General features: G+C 50.3%; 1 long non-coding RNA gene across 1 annotated transcript; it reads left to right on the plus strand.

Annotated features, from left to right (window-relative positions):
* Nucleotides 1–874: 874 nt before the first annotated feature.
* LOC125327438 lies at nt 875–1,286 on the plus strand. The gene is made up of 3 exons (XR_007204253.1): nt 875–908; nt 1,003–1,128; nt 1,273–1,286. It is a non-coding gene; the product is annotated as an uncharacterized LOC125327438 (long non-coding RNA).
* The last annotated feature ends 11,561 nt before the right edge of the window (nt 1,287–12,847 follow it).

Here is a 12,847-nt window from a genome sequence, read left to right on the forward strand (position 1 = left end):
GCGTTCTCTGTCTTTTGTGCATCTTGTGTCGCAGGTCTTTTGCCTTAGCCCTTTGAGATGCTTATCGCAAACGCTGGGCCTTATTCTTAGCGTCTCTGTTCTTGGTGTTCCTCAGTGCGGTGCTGATACCATTGATCCTTTGACTCGTGAGCTTGGAGGTGCATCAGCATCACGTCTCTCTTCAGCGACATTGAGTCGGGTGTCTTTTCAGGTCTTGTTCTGAGCTGCATCGACAGCTGTGCACTGCAACGATCCATTATAGGGGATGAGGACTTGTAAGAATGCGAAGATAGCTAGAGGATTCCGCCCGTCCAATTCTCGGGCATCCGTCTTTGCAGTTCTTGGAATAAGTCCTTCTGTTATCATCCTCTTCTGCCAGGGTTCGTGCAGCCTCCTTGGCTCCCCGTCGGTCTCGCCTAGGTCATCTCATTCCTCATTTGCTCGGTCCTTGTGATCATCTAGCCCAGAGTTTTCTCTCTTTGTTGCATCCCCTTGTTTGTCATCTCCTGTGTCACGGGTGCCTGCGTGGGTTTGGCCCAGAGCTGCTCTGCCCTGTTGCATACCCTGGCATATAGGTGTAATAGAACAAGGCCCAAGGCCTTTAAATCTGTAATGTAGGGTGTAGTCTGGCCTCTAGATGATATTCCGAGATTGACACAAGATGGCTGGAGCTGTTAAGTTCTCGTGCGGCCCTTTGACTTTTGTCATCACTTTCTTGCAGATGCAGACGGATTAGAATCCGTGGCAGAGCGCCCCATACCGGGTGAGGAGGTTCCCACATGAAGGTCGGTCACCGTTTGTGTTTGCAGAGCAAGTGTATATGGTGGCTGTGTTACAGCATTGTTCTTTGTCCTTGTTCTTAGGAGGAGATAAAGCCAGATCTCAGCAGTCAAGGTCAAGTGAACGAGGTAAGAAGTCACTGGTGGTAAGAACCACTTGTTATTCCTTGGGTGCCAAGTTCTGGTACAGCTCTAAGCATCCATTGTCATTTGTGTGTTTCAGGCGGTCCACTTGTAGTACACCAAAACCCCTCACCGACCGGCCGCCGGATGTGTCTCACCGCCCTCGTGAGTACTCTGCAAGTATCGTGGGACTCTGCGACGAAGCCTTTACCTTTTCCATGTGAAGGTACTGTCCGGGTGGCCTTTGGCAACGGCCGAGGAGTTGCGGCAAGTCGGGGAGGGAGGAGGGGATGGAGGGAGGGAGGGAGGAGGAGCGAGGGCCTACTCAAGTTTCAGTCATGCCACATCAGCTCGTCTCCACTCAACCCAGGTATACCCTGTGATGATGGCGTTGGCCTCGGAGCTTGGCTGAAGCGTGCGGCCCGAGGACCCTGGCCTTTTTAGGAGACAGTGAGTAGTGGAATTGTTGGGTTTTGGCCGGTGTGCCACTAAGCTCGTGTACTGATGTTCGGTTTTCTTTATTGTAGCTGACTGAGAGACAACAGCCTGGCAATGGCAGGAGCTTCTGGGACGGCGGGAGGCGGCCTTCTTTTGCTCCCCAGGAAGATTCACATCCCCAGACGTCCGAGAGATAAGTTGAGGGATATGACCCACGGAGGGAATGAAAGCGGCGTGTCGGGTCGGGGCTCTCTGGGAGGGAGTTTTGAGTCAGCTTTGGAGATGGGGATACCCAAGAAGGGGCGCCTTAGCCCGCATAATGGAAAACTCTCACGTTTGATCACAATGCTGAGGTGCGCAGGGCAGAGCAGTCCCAGTGCGTGTTGCGTCGCTTGTCTATTGTGTACGCCGTGTCTTTTGGGTGTCTTGTGTCACAGGTCTTTTGCCTTAGCCCTTCGATGTGCTTGCAGTCGTGCTTTCCGCCGAGAGTTCTCTCTCCTCTTGGCATCCTCTTGTTTGTCATCTCCTGTGTCACGAGTGCCTGCATGGGTTTGGCCCACAGCTGCTCTGCCCTGCTGCATAGCCTGGCCTCTAGGTGTATTAGAACAAGGCCCAAGGCCTTTAAATCTGTAATGTAGGGTGTAGTTTGGCCTCTAGATGATATTCCTAGATTGACACAAGATGGCTGGAGCTGTTAAGTTCTCGTGCAGCCCTTTGACTTTTGTCATCACTTTCTTGCAGATGCAGACGGATTAGAATCCTTGGCAGAGCGCCCCATACCGGGTGAGGGGGTTCCCGCATGAAGGTCAGTCACCGTTTGTGTTTGCAGAGCAAGTGTATATGGTGGCTGTGTTACAGCATTGTTCTTTGTCCTTGTTCTTAGGAGGAGATAAAGCCAGATCTCAGTAGTCAAGGTCAAGTGAACGAGGTAAGAAGTCCCTGGTGGTAAGAACCACTTGTTATTCCTTGGGTGCCAAGTTCTGGTACAGCTCTAAGCATCCATTGTCATCTGTGTGTTTTAGATGGTCCACCTGTAGTACGCCAAAACCCCTCGCCGCCGGCTGACAGACCTGGCTTGCCGCCCTCGTGAGCCCTCCAGAAATATTAAGGGACTCTGCCACGAAGCCTTTAGCTTTTCAATGTGACGGTACCATCCGGGAAGCCTTTGGCAACGGCCGAGGACTTGCAGTGAGTTGCGGAGGGAGGGAGGAGCGAGGGCCCCCTCAAGTTTTGGCGATGCCGCATCACCTTGTCTCCTCTTAACCCAGGTATACCCTGCGACGATGGTGTTGGCCTCGGAGGTTGGCCAAAGTGTGCGGCCCAAGGACCGCGGCCTTCTTAGGAGATGGTGAGGGGCAGAACTGACAGGTTTTGGCTGAGGTGCCACTAAGTTCATGCGCTGATGTTCGTTTGCTTTTGTTTATTGTAGCTGACCAAGAGATAACCAGCCCGATGAAGACATGAGGTTTCCGCCTGGCGAGGTGGCCTTCTTTTGCACCCAAGGCAGACTGATATCCTCAGACATCCAGGAGATAAGTCGAGGCCTGCGACCCACAGAGGGGGTGAAAGCGGGGTGTCGAGTTGGGACTCACCGGGAGGTATTTTTTGAGTCAGATTTGGAGGCGGGGGTACCCAAGAAGGGGCCCCTTAGGCCCCATAAAGCAAAAGTCTTGGTTTTGATCACGGTGCCGAGGTGCGCAGGGCAGAGCGGTCCCGGTACATGTCACTAGTCTATTGTGTGTTCTCTGTCTTTTGTGCATCTTGTGTCGCAGGTCTTTTGCCTTAGCCCTTTGAGATGCTTATCGCAAACGCTGGGCATTATTCTTAGCGTCTCTGTTCTTGGTGTTCCTCAGTGCGGTGCTGATACCATCGATCCTTTGACTCTTGAGCTTGGAACTTCATCAGAATCGCGTCTCTTTAGCAACGTTGAGTCGGGTGTCTTTTCAGGTCTTGTTCTGAGCTGCATCGACAGCTGTGCACCGCAACGATCCATTATAGGGGATGAGGACTTGTAAGAATGCGAAGACAGCTAGAGGATTCCGCCCGTACAATTCTCGGGCATCCGTCTTTGCGGTTCTTGGATTAAGTCTTTCTGTTAGCGTCCTCTTCTGCCAGGGTTCTTGGAGCCTTGTCGGCTCACCGCCGGTCTTGCCTAGGTCATCTCATTCCTCATTCTCTTGGTCCTTGTGCTCATCTAGCCCAGAGTTTTCTCTCCTAGTTGCGTCCCCTTGTTTGTCATCTCCTGTGTCACGGGTGCCTGCTCTGGTTTGTCCCGGAGCTGCTCTGCCCTGCTGCACAGCCTGGTGTATGGATGTAATAGGACAAGGCCCGGGGACTTGAAATTTGTAGTGTAGAGTGTAGTTTGGCCTCTAGATGGCATTCCTAGATTGACACAGGATTGTCGGAGCTGTTAAGTTCTCCTGCAGCACTTTGACTTTTGTCATCACTTTCTTGCAGATGCCGATGGATTAAATCCATGGCAGAGCGCCCCACACCGGCTGAGGGGGTTCCCATGGGAAGGTCAGTCACCGTTTGTGTTTGTAGGGCAAGGGTAAATGGTGGCTGTGTTACAGCCTAGTTCTCTGTCTTCATTTTTAGGAGGTAAAGCCGCATCTCAGCAGTCAAGGTCAAGTGAGTGAGGTAAGCGGTGACCGGCAGAAAGAAAAAGTTGTTATTGCTCGGGTGCCAGGTTCTGGTGCAGCTCTTAACATCCATTGTCATTTGTGTGTTTCAGGCGGTCCACTTGTATTACGCTGTACCCCCTCGCCTACTGGCCGACGTACCGCGCTTGCCGTCCTTGTGAGCCCTCCGCAAGTATCACGGGACTCTGCGATGAAGCCTTGACCTTTTCCATGTGAAGGCAACGGCTGAGGAGGTGCGGTGAGTGAGGGAGGGAGGGAAGAGGAGCCAAGGTCTGTTAAAGTTTCAGCGGTGCCACAGTGCCTTGTCTCCTCTTATCTTAGGTATGCGCCGCGATGACGGCGTTAGTCTTGGAGCATGGCCGAAGCGTGGGGCCCCGAGGAGCCCGGCCCTCTTAGTAGACGGTGAGTAGAGAAATTGTTGGGTTTTGGCCGACATGCCACTACGTTCACCCCTTAATGTTTGGTTCTCTTTATGGTAGCCGACTAAGAGACAATGGCCCAGCGATGGCTGGAACTTCCCAGATGGTGAGGCGGCCTTCTCTCACACCTGATGCAGATTTGCATGCCCGGACATCTGAGAGATAAGTCGAGGGCTATGCCCCACGGAGGGGATGAGAGCGGGGTGCCTGGTCAGGAGTCGCCCAGAGGGATTTTTGAATTAGCTCTTGAGATGGGGCTGTCCAAGAAAGGGCCCCTTAGGCCACATAATGGGAAAGTCTCATTTTTGATCACAATGCTGAGGCGCGTACGGCAGAGCAGTCCAGTGTGTGTTGCCTTACTCGTCTATCGTGTCTTCTGTGTCTTTTGGGCATTTCACATTGCACATCATTTTCCTTAGCCCTTTGAGGTGCCTTTGTGGTCATTCTTCTTGCAGTGAATTTTCTCTCCTTGTTGCTCCCCCTTGTTTGTCATCTCCTGTTGTTGCTGGGGCCTACGTGGGTTTGGCCCGGAGCTGCTCTGCCCTGCTGCATAGTCTGGAGTATAGGTGTGATAGGACAAGGCCTGGGGACTTGAAATTTGTAATGTAGGCTGTAGTTGGACTCTAGATTGTATTGTTAGATTGACACAAGGTGGCTGGAGCTGCTAAGTTATCGTGCAGGACTCTGACTTTTGTCATCACTTTCTTTCAGATGCAGATGGATTAACTCTGTGGCAGAGCACCCCACACCGGGAGAGGGGCTTCCTGCAGGAAGGTGACTCACTGTTTGTTTTGGCAGGGCAAGTGTAAATGGTGGCTATGTTACAGCCTAGTTGTCTGGTTTTATTTTTAGGAGGTAAAGCCAGATAGCAGCAGTCAATGTCAAGTGAGTGAGGTAAGCAGTGACGGGTGGAAAGAAAATGTTGTTATTGCTTGGGTGCCAAGTTCCGGTGCAGCTCTTAACATCCAATGTCAATTTGTGCGTTTTAGGCGGTCCATTTGTATTATGCCAAACCCCCTCACCGACCAGCTGACATACCCGGCTCGCTCTCCTTGTGAGCCATCCCCAAGTATCACTGGACTCTGAGAAGAAGCCGTTACCTTTTCCATTTGAAGGTGCTCTCTGTGTTGCCTTTGGCAATGGCCGAGGAGGTGGGGTGAGTCAGGGAGGGGAGGGAGGGTGTAGCGAGGGTCCATTCAAGTTTCTGCAATGGCACATCACCTTGTCTCCTCTTAACTCAGGTGACCCCTGCGACGGCAGCGTCGGCCTCGAAGCATGGCCAAAGCGTGTGGCCTGAGAACCCCTGCCATCTTAGGAGATGGTGAGTACAGGAACCGTAGGCTTTTGGCCCACGTGCCACTAAGTTCAGGCCTTAAAGTTTGGGTTTTTTTTCTATCGCAGCCGCCCAAGAGACAACAGCCCGATGACGACAGGAGGTTCCCGGCCGGCGAGGAGGCCTTCTTTTGCGCCCGAGGAGGATTCGCAGCCTGGGCTTCAGAGAGGTAAGTCGAGGGCTAAGACCCACAGAGGGGATGAAAGCGGGGTCTTGGGTCGGGACTCGCCAGGAGGGATTTTTGAGTCGGCTTTGGAGACGGGGATACCCAAGAAGGGGCCCCTTAGTCCCCATAAAGGGACAGTCTCACTTTTGTTCACAATGCTAAAATGTGCAGAGCAGAGGAATCATGGTGCATGTCATGTTACTTGTCTATTGTGCGTTCTCCGTCCTTTGGGCATCTTGTGTCATCTGCCTTAGCCCTTCGATGTGCTTGCGGTTGTTCTTCTTGCTGAGAGTTTTCTCTCCTCGTCACGTCCCCTTGTTTATTTGCTGTATCACGGGTGCCTGCATGGGTTTAGCCTGGAGCTGCTCTGCCCTGCTGCATAGCCTGGCCTATAAGTGTAATAGGACAGGGCCCCGGGACATGAAATTTGTAATGTAGGGTGTAGTTTGACCTCTAGATGGCATTCTGTGATTGACACAGGATGGCTGGAGCTGTTAAGTTCTCATGCAGCACTGTGGCTTTCGTCATCACTTTCTTGCAGATGCAGAAGGGTTAAATCCATGGCAGGGCGCCCTATACGGGGTGAGGGGGTTCCTGCAGGGAAGTTAGTCACAGTTTGTCTTTGTATGGCACATGTAAATGGTGGCTGTGTTACAGCAGTGTTCTGTGTCTTTATTTTTAGGAGGTAAAGCCAGATAGTAGCAGTCAAGGTGAAGTGAGCACGGTAAGCGGTGACCGGTGGAAAGAAAAAGTTGTTATTCCTTGGGTGCCAAGTTCTGGTACAGCTCTAAGCATCCATTGTCATTTGTGTGTTTCAGGTGGTCCCCTTGTATTACGCTGAAACCCCTCGCCAACCAGCCGACGGACCCGGTTTGCCGCCCTCGTGAGCCCTCTGGAAGTATTACACTGAAGTCATTATATTTTCCATTCGAAGGTACCACCGGGTAGCCTTTGGCAGCGGCCGAGGAGTTGCGGCAAGTCGGGGAGGGAGGGAGGGAGGAGGAGCGAGGGTCCACTCAGGTTTTAGCAGTGCCGCATCACCTCGTCTCCTCTTAACCCAGGTATACCCTGTGATGACAGCGTCGGCCTCCAAGCTTGGCCAAAGCATGCGACCCGAGGACACTGGCTTTCTTAGGAAATGGTGAGTTGCAGAATTGTTGGGGTTTGGCCAATGTGCGACAAAGTTCCTGTACTGATGTTTGGTTTTCTTTAATGTAGCCATCTAAGAGCAAACAGCCTGGCGAGGGCAGGAGCTTCCAGGATGGTGAGGCGGTCTTCTTTTGCGTTCCAGGTGGATTCACATCCCCAGATGTCTAAGAGATAAGTCAATGGGATGAAAGCGGAGTATCGAGTTGGGGCTCTCTGGGAGGGATTTTTGAGTCAGCTTTGGAGATGGGGATACCCAAGAAGGGGCCCCTTAGAGCCCGCATAATGGGAAAGTCTCACATTTGATCACAATGCTGAGGTGCACAGGGCAGAGCGGTCCCAGTGCATGTTGGGTCACTTGTCTATTGTATATTGTGTCTTTTGGGCATCTTGTGTCACAGGTCTTTTACCTTAGCCCTTCGATGTGCTTGCAGTCATGCTTTCTGCCGAGAGTTCTCTCTCCTCTTGGCATCCTCTTGTTTGTCATCTCCTGTTAGGAGACGGTGAGGGGCAGAATTGACGGGTTTTGGCTGAGGTGCCACTAAGTTCATGCACTGATGTTTTTTGCTTTTGTTTGTTATAGCTGACCAAGAGATAACCAGCCCGGTGAAGGCACAAGCTGCCTGCATGGTGAGGCGGCCTTCTTTTACACCCTAGGCAGATTGACATCCCCTGACATCCAGGAGATAAGTCGAGGCCTGCGACCCACAGAGGTATTAAGGGACTCTGCGACGAAGCCTTTAGCTTTTCCATGTGAAGGTACCATCCGGGAAGCCTTTGGCAACGGCCGAGGACTTGCAGTGAGTTGCGGAGGGAGGGAGGAGCGAGGGCCCCCTCAAGTTTTGGCGATGCCGCATCACCTTGTCTCCTCTTAACCCAGGTATACCCTGCGATGATGGCGATGGCGTTGGCCTCGGAGGTTGGCCAAAGCGTGCGGCCCGACGACTGCGGCCTTCTTAGGAGACGGTGAGTGGCAGAACTGACGGGTTTTGGCGGAGGTGCCACTAAGGTCATGCACTGATGTTTGTTCGGTTTTCTTTGTTTATTGTAGCTGACCAAGAGATAACCAGCCCGATGAAGACATGAGGTTTCCGCTTGGCGAGGTGGCCTTCTTTTGCACCCGAGGCAGACTGATATCCTCAGACATCCAGGAGATAAGTCGAGGCCTGCGACCCACAGAGGGGGTGAAAGCGGGGTGTCGAGTTGGGACTCACCGGGAGGTATTTTTGAGTCAGATTTGGAGGCGGGGATACCCAAGAAGGGGCCCCTTAGGCCCCATAAAGCAAAAGTCTTGGATTTGATCACGGTGCCGAGGTGCGCAGGGCAGAGCGGTCCCGGTACATGTCACTAGTCTATTGTGCGTTCTCTGTCTTTTGTGCATCTTGTGTCGCAGGTCTTTTGCCTTAGCCCTTTGAGATGCTTATCGCAAACGCTGGGCCTTATTCTTCGCGTCTCTGTTCTTGGTGTTCCTCAGTGCGGTGCCGATACCATTGATCCTTTGACTCGTGAGCTTGGAGGTGCATCAGCATCACGTCTCTCTTCAGCGACATTGAGTCGGGTGTCTTTTCAGGTCTTGTTCTGAGCTGCATCGACAGCTGTGCACTGCAACGATCCATTATAGGGGATGAGGACTTGTAAGAATGCGAAGATAGCTAGAGGATTCCGCCCGTCCAATTCTCGGGCATCCGTCTTTGCAGTTCTTGGAATAAGTCCTTCTGTTATCATCCTCTTCTGCCAGGGTTCGTGCAGCCTCCTTGGCTCCCCGTCGGTCTCGTTCCTCATTTGCTCGGTCCTTGTGATCATCTAGCCCAGAGTTTTCTCTCTTTGTTGCATCCCCTTGTTTGTCATCTCCTGTGTCACGGGTGCCTGAGTGGGTTTGGCCCACAGCTGCTCTGCCCTGCTGCATACTCTGGCGTATGGGTGTACCAGGACAAGGCCCGGGGGCTTGTAATTTGTGATGTAGGCTGTAGTTTGGCCTCTAGATGGTATTCCTAGATTGACACAGGATGGCTGGAGCTGTGAAGTTCTCCTGCAGCCCTTTGACTTTTGTCATCACTTTCTTTCAGATGCAGACGGATTATGACTGTGGCAGAGCGCCCTGTACCTGGAGAGGGAGTTCCTGTAGGAAGGTCAGTCCCCGTTTGTCTTTGCAGGGCAATCATAAATGGTGGCTATGTTACAGCATTGTTCCTTGTCTTTGTTTTTAGGAAGTAAAGCTGGATATTGATGTTTAAGGTCAATGGAGTGAGGTAAACGGCGACTGGTGGACAGAAGGTGTTGGTATTGCTCCAGTATCAATGTCTGCTTCAGCTCTAAGCATCCACTGTTGTTTGTTCCTCTTCAGCGGTCCACTCGCAAGATGTCCTGGCCCAGAATGCCAGGGGCCAGGTGGGTGCAAGCTTAAGGTATTGGTGTGGCACACTTCAGTCGGAGTGGGGCGGTTGTGATTTCAGTCTCTCAGCCTGTTTTTTTGCTTTGTTTCTTTGCAGGTGCTGCCGCCGCCCTAGGCGTGCCAAGGAACAGAGGCGAGCAGGCCACTCGGCATTTAGGCGGGGCGACTAATAAGAGAGCGGTATATGGCGGCGTGTCAAGCGTGTACCTTTTCACTTTGCGGGTATCGTCCAGGCCACCTCCAGAGTTGGATGAAGATTTGAGGTGTGCCGGGGCAGCAGTGTGGAGGAGCCCTGGGGATTAATCTTCTGGAGGGCGATAGTCACATTTTCTGTTTTGTCGTCTTGGGTACGATGAGCCGGTGTGGAGCTCAAGTTTGGAAACGGCCGGTAAGCGATTAGCCTCGGCAGTTAAGAGGGAGGGGGGTGTTGCGGAAGGGGTCACTTCTGGGACATCTCATCGCAGTCTGAAGTTTCTTTTTGAATTTTCGCAGCCTCCAAAGCGGACTACAGGGAATGTACTGATGTCCACACTGCCCACGTGTTCTTTTCTGTCGAGCACAGGTTTTTTCTGCTCATCTCTGAAAGCTAAGTGTTGGGACCCGTGGTCTGGAGAAGGGAAAAGCCTTTGGAATCACAGGAGGCAATTTGAAGTTAGCTTAGAGGAGAGGGCTGTAGCAGGCCGGGCCCCTTGGAAGTAAAGGGAGAAGGTTTCTCCTCAGCATCACCTGACCCTTTGCCGGGCACAGCAGTTCCATACCCACGTTTTTGTGAGCTTTGTGTCATCTGCCCTCTTTGAGTCTCGATGTCATCGCGGGTCTTTTCGCCCGAGGAGCTCGCCTTCGGGTCCCGAGCGGTCACCCGGCAGTCATCACCTCTTTCTCTAGGCCTACTGAGCTTCTTGAGCATCCTCTTAACAGCTTTGGCACTAACTTCTTGTAAGGAGTTGTTTCACCATCACGTGCTATTGCCGTAGAGCCTTTTTTCCTTTGGCATCGTCGCTTTCTGGGTCATCTTGCAGCAGGAATCCTGGGTCCATCAGGTGAAACTGCTGGGCAGTTTTAACTTCTCTCTGTGTTACGTAGTTTGTGTCTATGTTACGTAGTTTGTGTCCATCGTCTTCCGTGTCATAGGGCTTTGTTATGTCTCAATGCTTTATCGGCAGCGGGGGGGGTCTCTGCTCACCTACTTTTCCAGATCGGGCTTATTCCAGCATCTTTACTTTTTTACTTTTTGAGAACAGAGGAAGTACAGGAGATGTTCTCATCTATCTTCCGTCTCACTTTCAGTAGTGCCTTCTGTTCATGTCCTATTCCCTTGCACTTCTTTACGGAGCGTATTAGACCCTCCTCAGGTGACCATGGTAGTTCCGTAGGTTCCGTCGCCTTAAAGCGTATCGGGCTCGAGAATTAATCTTCCGGAGAGTTATCTCAAGCCCTCTCATCATCTTTGCTTATATCCGGCGCACCGCCTTGTCCATGAGCTATTTACGGTTGGAGCTGCCCTGCCCCGGCAAGGTCACAGTTAAGAAGAGCAGTTAGAAAACTTAAAGGTTCCTATCTTTTCTATGGGATTCTGGGTAGAAAATTTATGGGCCTGGCACGGGGATAACTCCTAGCCTTCGGCCCCTCACTGACCGCCTCACCTTGTCTCGCAGGTCCCCGAGGCGGCTTCGGATCTCTGCCGTCACCGACGCTACTGATTTTTTTTCGAGGATCAGCAGCTGGAAGATATGCTGAAGCATCTCCATCAGTAGAGCGTTTTGAGGAAGGGCTGCAGTCAGTGCGTAAGCTGAAGAGTGTGAGAGTGTGTGACTGTCTGTGTCTGTGTGCGAGAGCTTGTCTGCCTGTGAGAGCGTGTGTGTTGACCGGTTCTAATGTCACGTGTGTGATTTTTGCCTTTCAGGTTTCTCAACACTAAATTTTTAAATTTAGAATTAAAAAAATCCCAGCTGCGTTGGGTTTTTTTTCCCCCCCCAGCTGGGTTTTTTTTCCCTCGGTCTTGGCCGGTCTGCGAGGCGACATTCATCGCCAAGGTTTGGGTGGGGACCCTGCCGGTGCCAGGGTTTTGTCAGGCAGGACAATTTGGAGGCTCCCGGGAACCACATTCCCGTGGAGTGCCGAGAGTTAGCGGAGGGCTTGAGATGAGAGCGAGGGCGGGTTTGTGTGGAAGCTAAAGGAGGTGCGGGTGGTGGATGAGTGTTGCGTTCTCCACATGTTGCTGTTGTTTTGGGTTTCCTATAACAATAAAAGAAAATGGAATAAATGCCCCAGAAATAGAAAAATTTTTATTGTATTGATATGTATTTGGCTTGCATTGCCCTGTATTGTTCTGTATTTGTGTTTGCCATTGCATTTCCATGTATTGCTCTGTATGTAAATTGGACTTTTACTAGAGTGTGTACGGATTGTATTCATACTTGCGTTTGTATATGTTATTTCCACATGTTTTGCTGAAGTGTAAGTAAAAAAAATTCATTCAGCACAGATGACGAAATATACCCTATTCCTCTCACTCCCCACCTTTTGGTTCCTGTCTTTCTTTGGTTTAGTAATTTTTTCGCTGTGTTTCTTGCTTTGCTACTCATCTTGGCTTTAATTTTCAGTCTATTCCTCACTTTACTTTTTCTGACTTTCTTTCTGTCTCTGTTTCTAACTCTCTTGCTCAGTTTCTCTATGTCTCTCTCTAGCTCTATTTTTCTTCAGCTCTATTTCTCTTTTTCTCTTTAAAGCTATTTCTCTTTTAAACTTGCTTTCTTTTTTTCTGAAACCCTATTTTTCTCTATTCCTTTTTCCCTCTAAATCTATTTTTTTCTCTATTTCTTTTTGTTTTCTCTCACTTTAACTTTCTTTCTGACTTTCTTTATTTCTGACTTTCTAGTGACTTTCTAGCTTTCTTCCTAAATATCTCTCTAACTTTCAAAAGGTCTTTCTACCTTTGTTCGTTTCTAACTTTCTACCTTTCTACCTCTGTTTGCTTCCACCCTTCTTTCTAACTTTGTTTCTTTCTGCCTTTCTAACTTTGCTTCTATCGTTCTTTGTTTCTAAATGTCTATGTTTTTAACTGTCTTTGTTTCCATCAAACTTTCCAGCTTTCTAACTTTGTCTGGTTCTAAATTTCTACCTTTTTAACTTTCTTTGTTTCTAACTTTGTAGCTTTTGAAGTTTCTACATTCCTAATTTTGTTTCTAACTTTCTACCTTTCTAATTTTATTTCGTTATAACTTGGTTTGTTTCTACCTTTCTAAATTTTTGTTTCTAGCTTTATTTTTTTCTCACTTTCCACCTTTCTGCCTTTCGAAATATCTACCTTGCTAACTTTCTACATTTCTAACTTTGTTTTTGACTTTCAACCTTTCTAACTTTGTTCTTTTCTAACGTTGTTTATTTCTAACTATCTACCTTTCTAAAT

This window comes from Corvus hawaiiensis, chromosome 6 (genome assembly GCF_020740725.1).
Source record: "Corvus hawaiiensis isolate bCorHaw1 chromosome 6, bCorHaw1.pri.cur, whole genome shotgun sequence".
Classification (NCBI taxonomy): Eukaryota; Metazoa; Chordata; class Aves; order Passeriformes; family Corvidae; genus Corvus; species Corvus hawaiiensis.